This window comes from Ictidomys tridecemlineatus, chromosome 9 (genome assembly GCF_052094955.1).
Source record: "Ictidomys tridecemlineatus isolate mIctTri1 chromosome 9, mIctTri1.hap1, whole genome shotgun sequence".
NCBI classification, from domain to species: domain Eukaryota; kingdom Metazoa; phylum Chordata; class Mammalia; order Rodentia; family Sciuridae; genus Ictidomys; species Ictidomys tridecemlineatus.
In genome coordinates this window covers 138,568,877-138,584,463 of record NC_135485.1, presented here as the reverse complement: position 1 = coordinate 138,584,463, position 15,587 = coordinate 138,568,877, and the positions used below count along the sequence as shown (strand labels likewise).

General features: G+C 37.2%; 1 long non-coding RNA gene across 3 annotated transcripts in view; it reads right to left on the bottom strand.

The window, feature by feature from the left end:
• LOC110599401 (uncharacterized) overlaps positions 1-15,587 on the bottom strand; it is a 156,187-nt gene that overhangs the window by 71,668 nt on the left and 68,932 nt on the right. For 2 of the 3 annotated variants that reach the window (XR_013426160.1, XR_013426159.1), the window contains exon 5: positions 15,352-15,479. The exons of the other annotated variant lie outside the window; for it this stretch is intronic. This is a non-coding gene — a long non-coding RNA (uncharacterized LOC110599401). The remainder of the gene's footprint in view (positions 1-15,351; positions 15,480-15,587) is intronic. 3 annotated transcript variants of the gene reach the window in all.

Genomic DNA, 15,587 nt, shown 5'->3' with positions numbered 1-15,587 from the left:
ATTGTTTTCTTCAACTATGGAAGTCTGTAAAATTGTCTCTAGAGCCCAACATAGATTCCACAATTTGTGGTTGTTCAAGTGCCTTATTTAAAACAGTGTAGCATCTGCATATCACCTTTACGTATTCTCTTACAGTCTTTAAATTACCTCTAGATTATTTATAATGCAATATTACACAAATAGTTTTCATGTTCTATTCAGGAAACAAGTAAAAATGTATATAATCATGAAGACACAATTTTACTGAATATTTTGTATACATGGTTGATTGAATATATGGACAAAGAACCTGCAAATATAGAAAATTAACTTTTTCTAAATTAAAATATATCAAATAAGTGAAAAGACTGACATGATAATAGAACTTCTATCTTTGGTAACAAAATATAAACAGCTTCAAAGTTGTCATTCCACCCTCAAAAAGGATAAAGAACAAACAACAAACAACAACAAAAAGATACAGAAACTAAAAAAGCAATGAATTTTAGTTTCTTTATTTGTTGGGTGTTTGGATACATCAAAGAACTGAGATTTCAGGTTAACAAATTACTGAGAAATACAGAGAAATCCATGGACCCAGAGCATCACAGGTAAAACTTGCTTACTTTAACTAGAAACCACTAGAGACATAAACTGAGATGAAACTTAAGGGTAATTTTACTAAATTCTGGAAGATAAGTAAGAACAGGTAGAGAAGAAAACCTGGGAAGTAAATTCTTAGGGAAGCCCACATGTATTTGTGAGAATCATCTCCAGAAATACCCTGTCCCAAATTCTCCCAGTAGAGAGTCAAAACAATTTCTGTCCTGGCTTTACCAAGTTAGCAGAGATGTAACTATTTTGAAATAATCCAAGTGCTTTCTTCATAAGAAGACTCTGTGCTTCAGAAGAAAAGACTTGATCAGATCTCTATCACAAATGAGGAACATGGTTTTCCCCAACTCTAGACTCTCCGAGGCTTACTATCACATGGGGGAAAATACATGTAAAGAACCTGAGATTCTTCACATTATCAGAGAACACTTTGTTCCTCTCACCTTTCACCACCATAGCATATATTAGTATAAGAGTGAATTAAAACCACCAGAGTTGTGAGATACAATATCTACTTTAGGAGGAGCTCATAGGGAAAACCTCAAAACAACAACCGACCAACCAAAAAAAAACAAACAAAAGATAGTAGAGGAATATGAAGTACCTGAAACCTCTTGAAATCTTTCAAAAGATTTTCACCATTGTTGATTTTTAGGGATTTTCTTTCTTTTTTTTTTTTTAAAGAGAGAGTGAGAGAGGAGAGAGAGAGAGAGAGAATTTTTAATATTTATTTTTTAGTTCTCGGCGGACACAACATCTTTGTTGGTATGTGGTGCTGAGGATCGAACCCGGGTCGCACGCATGCCAGGCGAGCGCGCTACCGCTTGAGCCACATCCCCAGCCCTCTTTCTTTTTTTTTAGATGTTGATGGACCTTTATTTTATTCATTTATTTGTATGTGGTGCTGAGAATCAAACCCAGTGCCTCTCACATGCTAGGCAAGTGCTTTACCACTGAGCCACAACTCCTGCCCTGAATTTTAGGAATTTTTTATGTAGAAATCATTTGAGAACAAAATTGTTTTCCTTCTTCATCTTCAATCTGTGATACATCCTTTTGTCTATTGCACTGGTTAGAACTTCCAGTACAATGCAGATGTGCTGTGGTGGTGAAAGTTAACATTCTTCCTTCCTCTTGACCTTTGGGGGAAAGTGTTATTTCTTGTCATTGAATAGCAACGATGCTTCTATGTTTTCTGTGCTTGTGCTTGTTCAAGTTGATCAATTACCTACTATTCTATGTTGACTGAGAGATTTTTATTATGAAGTTGTGTTGGATTTTGTCAAATGTTCTTTTTTTTAATCTACTGATATAATTATGTGATTTTTCTTCTTAAGTCTGTTGATATAAATTTTGAATGTTGAAATGACTTTGCTTACCTGCAATAATTCCTACTGTGTTGTGGTAAAAATTCTTTGTATACATTTTTTTAAATTGATTTTTCTATTATTTAGTTGAGAGTTTTGTTTCTATAGTCATGAGAAATATTAGTATATGGTACTTAATATAATTATTATTATAGATGGTCAGGCCCAAATGTCTTCACTGTTAAATTTTACCAAAATGTTTGAGGAAGAAATAATATTCATTCACAAACAGTTAGTAAAGAGATGGGTGAAATAAAGTCCATAAACAGACAAACATATATAGTCTGTGTTAGGCAACTTCCTTCACTGTGACCAAAATACCTGACAAGAACAGCTTGGAAGAGGAAATGTTTACTTTGGCTCACAGTTTCAGAGGTTCAGTCTATGGTTGGTTGACTCTATTGCTCTTGGCCCAAAATAAGGCAGAACTTTATTGCAGAAGAGCCTGGTGGAGGAGTGCTGCTACACACATGTGACCAGGAAGTAGAGGACAGGAAGGGACCACAGGGGAGATAAATTCTTCCAGAGCATGCCCCCAGTAACCTACTTCCTCTAGCCATGACCCACTTGCCTCCAATTACTGCCTGGCTAGTCCATTCAAACCAGGATGGACCAATTAATTTACAGCTCTCCTGATCTAATCATTTCACCTCTGAATATTCTTGCATTAACACAGGAGCTTTTGGAAAAACGCCTCATTTCCAAACCATAACATAGTCAATTTATGTTTTTTTACATAATAGAAGCACAATACAAAGGGAGAAGTTTCATCTTTTCAACACACATCAGTGGAAAAGTATCAGTCTACACCTGGCACCTGATGAGAAAAAATTAAAATGGATCTCAAACCTAAATGAGAAGCTCAATATTTCTGAAAACATTCCCTCAGCATGAACCTACGGCTCTCCATGATTGACTAACAGAGGAACAGAAGACTAGGGCCTGGTTCATGGATGATTCTGCACAATATGCAGATACCGCCTGGAAATGGACAGCTGCAGCACTGCTGCCCCTTTCTGGAATGACCTTGAAGGAGAGTGGTGAAGGAAAATCTTCACAATGGGCAGAATCTTGAGCAGTGCAACTGGGGATTTTTCCTGGAAGGAAAAATGGCCAGATGTGACTGTAGACTGGTGCATGAGCTGTAACTAATGGTTTGGCTAGCTGGCCAGAGAACTGGAAAGAACATAATTAGAGAATTGGTTACAAGCACATCTGGGGAAGAGCTATGTGGATAGATCTTTTGGAATGGGCAAAGGATGTGAAGATATTTATGTCTCATTTAAATGCCCACAAAAAGATGACTTCAGCTGAGGAGGATTTGAGCAATCAGGAAGATAGGATGACCTGATCTATGGGATCTACGGACAGCAGTCAACCTCTTTCCCCTGCCACCCCTGTCATAGCCCACTGGGCTCATGAACAGTGGTCATGGTGGCAGGGATGGCAATTATGCACGGGCTCAGCAGCATGAGCTTGGTGACTTCCATTCACCAAGGTTGATTTGGCTATAGCCATGGCTGAGTGGCCAGTTTACAGCATCAGAGACCAATGCTCCGATGTATCATCATTCCCTGGGGAGATCAGCCAGACACCTGGTGGCAGGTTGATTATATTAGAACATTTCCATCAGGAAGGGGCAGTGGTTTTTCCTTATTGAAATGGACACTTATTCTGGGTATGGATTTGCCTTCCCTGCACATAGTGTTTCAGCCAAAACCGCCATCCCTGGACTTACAGAACGCCTTATCCATTGTCATGGTATTCCACACAGCATTGCTTCAGACCAAGGAACTCACTTCAGGGCTAAAAAAGTAAGGCAGTGGTTTCATGCTCATGGTATTCACTGGTTTTACAATGTTCCCCACCATCCTGAAGCAACTGGTTTGATAAAAATGATGGAATAGACTCTTGAAGATGCCATTACAGGACCAGCTAGGGTGCCATACATTTTCAGGGCTGGGGCAAGGTTCTTCAGAAGGCTGTCTGTACTCTCAATCAGCATTCACTATATGGTACTGTCACTCCTATTGCTAGAATTCATGGGTCCAGGAATCAAGGCGTAGAGACAAGAATGGTGCAACTCACCATTAACTCTAGTAACCCACTTGGAAATATTTTGCTTCCTACCCCTGAAACATGATGCTCTGCAAGCCTGGAAGTCTTAGTTCCAGAAGGAGGAATGCTTCTGCCCAGAGATGCAACAATGGTTTCATTAAATTGGAAGTTAAGACTTCCCCTTGGCCACTTTGGGCTCCTTATGCCTCTGAATCAACAGGCTAAGACAGGAGTTATAATTGATTCAGATTACCAAGGGGACATTGGACTGTCACTCCAAAAATGGAGGTAAAGAAGCATAATCCTGGAGTGCAGTAGATCCCTTAAGGCGTCTCTTGGAATTACCCTGTCAGATTATTAAGGTCAATGGGAAAGTACACTAACCCAATCCAGGAAGGATGACAAATGTCGCAGATCCTTGAGGAATGAAGGTGTGGGTCACACCTCCCAGTAAAGAGCCAAGACCTGCTGAGATGCTTGCTGAAGGAGAGAGAATATAGAATGGATAGTAGAAGAAGGTAGTCATAAACACCAACTATGGTCAAGTGAACAGTTACAGAAATGAGAATTGTAATTGCCATTGATAATTCTTCCCTATTCCATTAAGAATATGTTTAAACACACTTACACATGCATTAAGAGGAAATGATTGTTACTCTCCTGCTATTCATCATGTAATGTAATATTGATTGACTTAACATTCGTTATTTTGTTTTTCTATCCTAGGAAAGCACTAGTGCATTCTGTTGTGGAAGGATAGTTAGGTTAGACAGAATTATGACCTTGTTATCCTGTTTATTTAGAGATTGAGTATGATGTAAAGAGTCATATTTGTATATCAAGTTAACAAGGGGTGGACTTGTAATGATTAATTTGAATTGTCAACTTGATTGAATTAGGAGAGGCCAAGGATTAAGATGATGTGTGGATGAGGGTGTGTCTATGAATGATTGGCATGTGGGATAGCCAACAGAAATGAACACTCTCCCTAAGCATGGGCTGCACCAGTAGGATGATGGCTTGGACAGAATAAAAATTGGAAGAACACAGAAGCAGCAGCAGATGCAAGCTCGATTCTTCTTGAACTGGTTCTTGATTGATGCTGTGGCCCTCTGAGGATAAGGGACTCTTGCTTCTTCACTCTTTCAAAGTGAATTCTTCAGAAGCCTTTGGTCTCAGAGTAGGGTAGCACCGTTGATCCCCCTTGTTCTAGTGCTTCAGCCTCTTGGACTGTGTGCACAGCTGCAGGTTCCTCCAGCTCTCCAGCCTGCAGACGGCCACTGTAGACTATCCAGTTTCTGGTCTCTTAAGCCAACCTAATCAGTCCCCTGTTATAATTTTACTTCCTGTTGATTCTGTTCCTCTAGAGAACCCTGACTAATACATCCCCTAAAATCACAGTTTGTACTTCATGAAAATTAAAGACTCCTATTCTCCAGAATACATCTCTAGGAGAATCAAAAGATAAGCTACAGAATATATTTTCAATTAATAGCTAGAAAAAGAACTTGTTCCCAAACTACATAAAAAAAAAAAAAACTCTCTAACCTTAATTGAAAAGAAACCATACAATTCAAAGAATGGGTGAGCACAATATTTGAAGAGACAATTTGTCCTAAAAGGTATATTGATGATAAAATGTCATGTGTAAAGATGTTTAACATGATTAGGAAAATGAAAATTAAAACTATTACATTATAAATATAAAGTATATAATAATATAATAATATTATATAATAATATATTATTATAATAATATATTATATTATATAATAATATAAAGTATATAATAATATAAAGTATTATTATACTACATGCCTAGTAGAAATTCTAACATTAAAGTTTGACCTTTCCAAGTATTCATGAGAATGTGAAGCAACCAAGACTTTCACATGCCAGTAGGAAGAATGAAAAATAGTTCAATTCCTTGAAAATTAGGCAGTATCTCAAGAAGTTAAACATGTACCATTTGACATGACCATACTACTCCCAGCATTTCCAAAGATAAATGAAAGCCTACAACTATACAAAGTTGTGCATATAGATATTCAAGACAGAGGTGATTGTGGTCTCCAAAATTGCAAATGGTCCAAATACGTGTCCATGTGTGAGAGGAAAAATAAATTGCAGGATACCCATATGATGGATCACTACTGAGTAATAAGTGAAATGAACTCTCAATATATCTAAAATAATGCTCAAGATAATTGTGTGAAATAAAAGGACTTAGATAAATAACAGGCCACATAGACAATATGCTTCCACTTACATAATATTTTTGAAAGTAAAAAAGTAATTATTAAGATAAAGAGAAGATAAGTAGTTGGCTTGGGATGGGGAACAGTATTAGAGTGAGGCAGGTGGGAGGTATAAACAGGACAAAAGGAAATTTGCAGGCTGATGACTGTACTTAGTATCTCAAGAATGGTGATAATTTCACAGATGGATACTTATTTTAAAACTTACCAAATTGTGCAATTTGTATAAAATTTAGTGTTCATCATTTATGTCTCTATGGGATTTAAAAAGAATACCTTGACAGGGAATTTTCATTTAGGTGTAAATCTTAATTATCTTACCCTCTTCATAAGATGTATAGCTTGGAATAGCTTGTCTTTTTTGTTTGTTTTTTCTGTATCTTGTTCCACTCCTGGTGATCACCCATCAGCCCATGCCAATCTGGCTTTGGGTCCCAGCTTATTTGAAAATTGTTTTCTCAAAACATTCAATGATCTCTACATTATTATATTCAAATTATCTTCACTCTTTCTTCACTCCTAAAAAGCATTCAACATTGATTACCACTTTCTTCCATATTTACTTTGTATTTTGCTACTAAAAAATAATTTTAATCAAATTTTTATCCAGTATTTTGGTGATTCTCACTCTCATAACCTTCAACTCACTTTCCTAGTTAACTTCTCTATATTCTACTCTAAAATAGTTTTTCATAGCCTAGAACTTTCCTCTGAATTCCAGTCTCATCTGTTCAATATGTCATATGATATCTCTGATATACAAATATATCTCAAACTTATTAATCATCTGATTTTATCTCCTTTGTACTTTACAATGTAGCCAACAGAGGGTTTTAAAAAGGCAAACCTAATTGCCACCCACCCTGAAAATATATCAATGGCCTCGATCTCAGGCTAAGATGAAAGTATTTAGCATGATCTTAAACATAACTGCCTTTGCTTGCCTGCAGACCTCATCTTACATATGCTACTATGAACTCTTTGAATTCTAGATATGCACTGACCTTATTTAAATTACTTAAGCATTGCTTTTTTCCAAACAAGGCTCTAAATATGCTTTTCTCACTGGCTGGAAATCATCCTAAGTGCTCCCATTTTTCATCTTTTTAAACTTTTTTTTAAGATCTCAGTTCAAATGAATTTTCATTAGGAGATAATTTCCTGTAATTTGATCTGCAAGCAGCCTGTCTCATTCTCTCTTGGCACGTTTAACATGTTTTAATTATAAGTTGATATATTTGCTTAGTGGGTATATTACTCCACTAATCTGAAAAACCAAGAACATCATGTGTTAGCTTTCCATGGCTATGACCAAAAGGCCTGACAAGAACAACTTGGGAATGTTCCTTTGGGGTTCATAGTTTCAGAGGTTCAGCTTGCTCTCAGTCTGAGGTGAAGCAGAGTATCATGGTGAAAGGACATGTTGGAGGAAAGCTACTCAACTCAGAAACAATGGGCAAAGAGAGGCTCCAGGAGCCAGAGACAAATACACAATCCCCAAGGCATAACCACCAGTGACTGACGTTCCACAGCCATGCTCCACATGCCTACAGTTACCACCCCATAATCCAAATTATTAATTTATCAAGTGCATTAATCCATTAATTAGGTTAGAGCTTTCATAATCTAATTATTTCACCTCTGAACCTTCTTGCATTGTTTAGCATACAAGCTTTCTGGGAAAGCATGATATCCAAACCATAACAGGTCACAAACATTTTGTTCAATTTTGATTCCTCCTTTCCCTCAAAAGTACCTACCACAGAAAGCAGATAAATATACAGATAAGCATTGTTTGAGATATGTGGGGAAGCTCAGTTAACCCTTTTAATAACTAGTATTAGGTACTTAGTAGTGTAGTCTATATAACACAGGCTTCGAAATAGGATACTATGGGGTCAAATTTAGTCTCCACTACTTTATCCATCTGTGAATTTAGGCAATTTATTCAACATTTTGGCTATGAATTTCCTCTTTCTGTGTGAGGATAATAATATCTCTCCCTTTAGGTTTTAATGCATATTAATTCAATGATGAGAATAAATCTCCCAGTACAGATCTATAAAATTGCATAGAAAATGTTTTAAATATTATTACATATATTAATATATTTTAAAGGAAGTTGTTTCAGAAAATCAATTAGTTCTTTCATAAATGTCAGAAAAGACTTGCAAAGATAATATTTAGTTGAAGAATTTGAAAGCTGTAAGCCGCGTTTAGGAATCAACCATCCAATGTTATACATCATGCCTGTTTATATCTATTCTGGCACAACTTACTTTCATTTCTCTCTGTTTTTCAATAACTTAGATCAAAATTGTGGGATTTTTCAATACTGGAGGGATACTGTTATATATTACTACCTATTTAAATCTATTATATGACATTAATATAATAACTAACGCGTGAGCATTCTGGGGACACCTCATATCCCATCTTATAATTTTATTAGTTCTTAATTTTTTTGGCATGCTTTCAGTAATCTAAGAACAATATGATGAAATAATACAATTGATGTCTTAAACATGTAAAGTTCTATTGCCATTATTTTCACAATTACTGAATAACTAATTATACACAGTCTCAGCCATTAGTCATGGTATTTTAATGAATAAATTAGATAAATGTGTGAAACAAAATGTGATCAGTCATCTTTTTAAGAAAAAAATAATAGAACTATCATTTCCCTAGCCTTGAAGTGAGAGCTGTATAAAGAAATACAGAACTCCAAAAATATAATATAAAATAAGAGAAAAAAAACTAAATTGTTTACTACAAACAATATAGGTTAGAAAAAACAATACTAAATATTAAAGATTTTTAAATGCTTCTATTTTCCCTATAATGAAGCATGCATTAAATAATATAATCATAGACATATTAGTTAATACAACTATGTATTTCAGGGTTTATGCTTCAAATAGTATATTAAAATCTGGAAGTTAATAATTTCATATCTATTTATATAAAGAAATTTTAACTTCATTATTTATTTATTTATTTGTTTGTTTATTTTGAAATTGTTTCTTGAAAACAAATTGTCATGTTAAATTGGAATAATTTTTTATTTTCCTTTTTGTCTCAGATGATATTTTTTATTGATTTTTTTAAAAAAAATGACAGTGGAAAGCGTTATAATTCTTATTACACATATACAGCACAATTTTTAATATATCTGGTTGCATATAAAGTATGTTGACACCAATTTATGTCTTCCTACATGTACATTGGATAATGATGTCTATCACATTCCATCATCCTTGCTAAACCCCTGGCCCATCCCTTTCCCTCCCACCCTTCTGCCCTATTGGTGCAGCCATTATGGAAAGCAGTATGGAGATTCCTTGAAAATATGGGAATGGAACCACCATTTGACCCAGTCTCTTGCGACTATACCCAAAGGGCTTAAATACAGCATACTACAGGGACACAGCCACATCAATGTTTATAGCAGCACAAATTCACAATAGCTAAACTATGGAGCCAACCTAGATGCCCTTCAGTAGATGAATGGATTTTAAAAAATGTGGTATATACACAATGAAATTTTACTCATCAATAAAAGAGAATAAAATCATGGCATTTACAGGTAAATGGATGGAGTTGGAGAAGCTAATGCTAAGTGAAGTTAGCCAATTCCAAAACACCAAATGCAGAATGTTTTCTCTGATATAAGGAGGCTGATGCATAGTGGGGTAAGGAGGGGGAGCATGGGAGGAATAGATTAACTTCATTATTTTAAAATATAAATACTCAATTAAATTGTCCTTGAATTCGACATGACCTATAGTACAAAGGATTAGTGGCATGGTAATTTAAAATGGCCACCTATTTTTGGCCACATCTCCCAAACAGAAGTGGAGTCTATTTCCCTACTCTCTGAGTCTGGCTAGTACACATAACTTTCCTTGGTCATTAGAATGCTAAAAAAGTTATGCTTATAACTTACAAGACTAAATCTTAAAAGATCCTCAATTCTTGCTTTCATGGGACTAGAAGGCTTCCCCTTGGGATCCACCCATCATACACAAGAATTCCAAATTAGACAGGAAGGCCATCTGGAGGAAAACCAAACTCCACGTGAGGCTTCAGTTCAGCACCCAGCCAACTGGCTGCCACCACAAACCAGCCACATTGAATGAACCACTTTCTATATTCTAGCCTTGTAAAGCTTCCAGTGGACCAGAGACCAAGCCAGCACGTGGGAAACCCAAGATCACATGACCCAAGCACAGGCAACCACAAAATGCACAAGATGGTCAATGGTATTGTTTGTAGAAACAGTAAGTTTAGGGATGCTTAGCCATCCAAAAGGAAATGAGACAGCGTGCTAAGTCTCAGCTCTGATTTTAAGAGTGACTCCAGAGTCAAACTGCTTTTGATCCTTGGACTGACAGCAGTCATGTGAACTTTGCCAATTCACAGTCTGCTGCGTTTCTGAATCCCGGTTTCAATGGCAAAAAAACTTCATATTGTGAGGGTGGAGAGAGGAGTTCCTGTGGAGCATGCTCACGGGACGGGGACTAGGTAAAAAGCTTCAGCAGTGTTGCTGTTGCCATTGACGCTGGTGTTCACCTGGCCCCTGTGAAATCCTGAATGTGACGGTTGCTCTGCAGAGAGGCCTTGTGGTGTTGAGAAGGAAATAGAGAAATAAAACAGCATAGGGTCAGGGAGAGCCTAAGTACAATGCAGACATTTGAAAGTAATAGCAATAGAAACATTTTGGGACAGAAAGGTAATCTTGAAATAGAGTAAAGCTGTGACTTATTTTTTACAAATTATAAGACAAACTGCAGTATCCTTTCTCTATTTTTCCAGAAATATTCAAATGGATACATTTATTATGAGGTCCTTATGAAGCTTGAACAACTAAATTTATCTAGAGTTTGGAATGATGATAAAATTGATGTTACTTTCTAGCTAATAAAAATAATGGATTTGGCTTTTCAACATGAAACTGAAGTCATCTCATCCAAAAAATATGCCATAAATCACCGAAGTCATACACATGTCTCAATAATATTTCATTACATGCCCCATTTTGCTCTTCATTTCTCAGATTAAATTTTAGTTTCTGACAAGAACCCTCATTTGAACTAGACAGTCATAAAACCCTTTCCCCTTTTAATTGTATTTTTTAAAAAATTTCCCAGTGGTATTCTCTAATTAGCTCTGAATTCTGACTTCACATTTAGACTGGCTTTTCTTTGTCCTTAAGGGAAAATTAGCGCTGGATTGATAGTAATAGCTAGTATCTATTTGTGTTACCCAAACAAGAAGTATTTTTATCTTTATGTTTGACCAATTGCATATTGTAAACCACTAATTTCACTTGCAAAAAGTCAAACTCTTAATTTCCTCTGCATCTCGCCTTTCCAGCTCAGCAGGACACGTCTCTTCCCTCCAGCCTCCATCACAGACTTCTTTCTATGATGGAGAAGGGCAGTTTGGCACGTGGTTATGAGGACCTATGCCGCTCCCCCCGACTGATCTGTCCATAGCATTTGGCAGGCACCTCCCTTATTCTTAGCTCTTCAGAGTTCTTTTATGCTTGACTAGTTCTTATGAAGTTCAAGACATTAACATAAATTTGGTATACTTCCAAAACATCGTGGGAGAGGAGCAAAAGCAAGTCAATTAGGCAGAATTACATTTCTGAAGAGAATATAATTTTACTCACGAAATGGACTGGAGAAAACATACACATTCAAGTCATCCAGTACTTCATAAAGACAACATTTTAAGTAGAATTCTACACAGAAAAGTAGCTACTGAAGCTAAATTAGTCTGGTTTGTTCATCTCCCTCTCTTACTTGGTGTTGGCCTGCTCAGAAATGTCTTGATGGAGATAAAAGTTTCCTTCAGATTTCTATTTACTCTATCTAATCACATGAAGCAACAGAGGGGGGAAATACAGTAAAATTCACAGCCTTTGTCCTAATAACTTTCAGTGATTAACTTGAAAATTCCGACAGTGTCAGAGGTATAAGAAATTCTACTTTCGTGATCAGGATACAGGGATAAGTTAATTAGCAGATGTCAGCTAGCAAATTAATATTTAATGACAAAACAAAATTTATGTGTTTAGATTTTCCATCACCAGACTTGCGTTTGGGCCTTTTAATGTCATCCTTTTATCTTAATTGGCATAACACGGGCAACGTCATTTGTAAAGCATTATGAGAAAACTAGAGCCGCAGAAGCTTCTTAATCAGTTTCTCCAGGCCTGACAGAAGCAAAACCCACAACTCAACTCTTGTCACCTTCTGACAGTTTGACAGTGAACATTGGATATCAAAGCACAATGTTGTAGCTGGGTACAGTGGCACACACCTGTAGCTTCAGCCGAGGGAGGAGGATCAAAAATACAAGAACAGCCTCCACTAAACAGTGAGACCCTTAGAAACTTAACCAAACCCTGGCTCAAAATTAAAATTAAAGTGGAAGGGAGTGTGACTCAGAGGTAGAGCCCCCTGGGTTCAATCCCCAGTATCATAAAAACAAGAAAGAATCATCCCAAGTGAAACTTACAATGTCAGAATACCTCCACATCCCTAATGCAAATAAGTAGCTTTGATTTAACTTTCAGTTCCTAACCTCCTGAGTTGAGTACAGATTCACCTAAGGATTGGATGAGCTGAGCTGTCCATCATCAATTTGGAGTCATAAGATTCATCTACTACTCTAGGGCTGCAGCTCTAGTTCAGTGTCAGAGCATTTGCTGTGTGAGGCACTGGGTTTCATCCTCAGCACCACATTTTTAAAAAAGAAATTAATTAAATAAAGGCATGCTGTCCATCTACAAGTATAAAAAACTTTTTTTAAAGATTCATCTACTATGAAAATAAGCATGGCAAGTGATGGCTGTAAAGGACATGCTAATGCAAAATAGGAGACCTTGGCATGTTGAAAATTTTAAATGGAAGGAAACTCTAATAATTTAGATATGAATGTCCCCCCAAAAGCTCACAGATTGTAGGCAATGCAAGAAAATTCAGAGACGGGGCTTTTAGAAAATGATTGGACCATGAAGTTTCTAACCTCACCAGTGGATTAATCCATTTGATGCATTAATGACTTGAACGGTCTACTACCTGGTAACTATAAGCAGATAGACTGTGGTTTGAGGAAATAGGTCTCTAGTGGACCTTGGAGACTGTGTATTATTCCTGGCCCTTTCTCTTCTTTCGGCTTCCTGGATGCCATGAGCTGAGCTGCCTTCCTCCATGATGGAAGGCCATAGCCACAGAACCACCTGACCATAACTGAAACTCCTGAACCTGTAAACCAAAACAAATAAGTCCCCCTCTAAGCTGTGCTGCTCAGGAGTTTGTCATAGGAATGCAAAGCTGACTCAGACAGAATCTGAGAAGCCACACAGAAAGCTTCTCTGACCATTGCCTACTCTTCTCTGAAGCTGACCATAAAACCTTCATGAGAGAGGTATTCTCTCTGTACTCAGATAAGGGGAGTATCTCAGCTCCAAAGACACAGAGACACAGAGCAGAGTCTTAAAGCAGAAGTTCCTCCTAACTGTCTCTCAGCTTATTACATTCATGTGTTCTAGGATGGTTCTCCATGACTCCAAGCTTCATAAAACTTACATTTACAATAAATGAATAAATAAAGAAACTCAGGTTTAAGTGTCTCATCAGGTCCTCACTCAAGGTTCTCATGTCTCAAAAACTTTTATTTAGTGAATTTGTATGCTTTTCTCTTGCTAATCTATCTTCTTTTACAGGAACCCCACTCAATATACCTAAGAGCAATAAGAGAAAATCCAATTCCCCTCCCACACACCAGGAATACTTCAAAAGCAAAAGGAAGAAACATATCATTAATAGAACTCAGGAAGACTCTGTGGGCACAGCTAATTTGCATCTGGATCTGGGGCTTAGACCGTCAGTTCCCTCTTTTCTTGGTGAATTGCGGCCTCTCTCTCAAATCACAACTACTACTGCATAAATCTCCAGATTCAAATCCCACCTAAAGATATTGGCATATGTCAGTACTATTAAAATGGAGACTGCCCCAGTACTACCACCATATTTAGGCAGCTCTAAGGCACCGTGGAGAAGGAAAATTCTTCTGGTACGGAATTTCAAATGCATTTGGCTATCCTTTTCACCTGAGGTAGAGATGGTCATAGACACATCTCAGGAGGAAGATATTCCTTTTTCCCTGTCTTTAACAGGTACATAATTGGCAGTTGGCCACTAAGATGCTACTGGCTAAGGTGCTAAAATTAATCTGAGAAAGTTATGCAAAGGATCATGGTAATGATAAGGAAGGTTTGTGTTGGCTGTGGTAGTCAAGGGTACAGGGCTATCCACGGCAACAGTAAGGATCATTTGAAGATTCATGGCTTTCTAATCCAGCAATTTCTCCAGGGTGTCCTATAGATATTGGTCCTCGACCAAGCCCAATTCTATAGCATTCCCCTAAAAAATTTTCCTTGAAAATAACTTTTTAAAAATTACTGTTTTGTTCAATGTAACCAGGGTTAATTTGTGTTTTGAAATCAAGAAGTCAAATCATCTGCCTCTGTATAAGGACAGCATAAAATATTTAGTCATGGAAAGTCTTTCCTTCACCATACATTAGTCTGATTCCTGAAACTTCTCCTGTGCTCACTTGTGTACTTCTTTGTAAAATTCAGCTTTAGCAAGAATCCTACTAAGTCAGTTTAGCAATGACCTTCCCTTTCACCTAGCCCTTGACATCTGTTCACCACAAATACCTGTTCTGGTTATTCATCCTCCACCATCCTCTGGGTGACCTCTGATTCCTCTGCCTGCCTCCAGCAAGAATCCTATGAGGTATGTTTAGACAAAATCTCTCCTTACCCATGATGTTTCTTCCAAGTCATTTTCCACATAATACCCAATGTCAGTCAGCTTCCTGTTACTATAACAAAATACCTGAAATAATTAAATTATAAAGAAAAAAAGATTGGTTTTTGCTCAGGGTTTTGGAGGTTCCATTCTAAGATCAGACAGAGCCACTGCTTTGGGCTTCTTGTGGATACAGCAAACAGTGATTGTAGGAAGCATGTGGTGGAACAAACTGCTCACCTCATGAGCCAGGAAACAAAGATGGGCAAGGTCCCATAGACTCCTTTGGTGGTATGTCAACAAAGATAAATGAACCTCCTACTAGGCCATGCTTCACGAATGTTCCCTCAGCTCCCAACATTGCCATCCTGGGGACAAAAAGACTTTAACACATGAAACTGTGGGAGACAGTTACCCAAACCACAGCAGACCTGTACCCTGTTTTTTTGGCTGTAAGTTCCCACTTATCCATACTG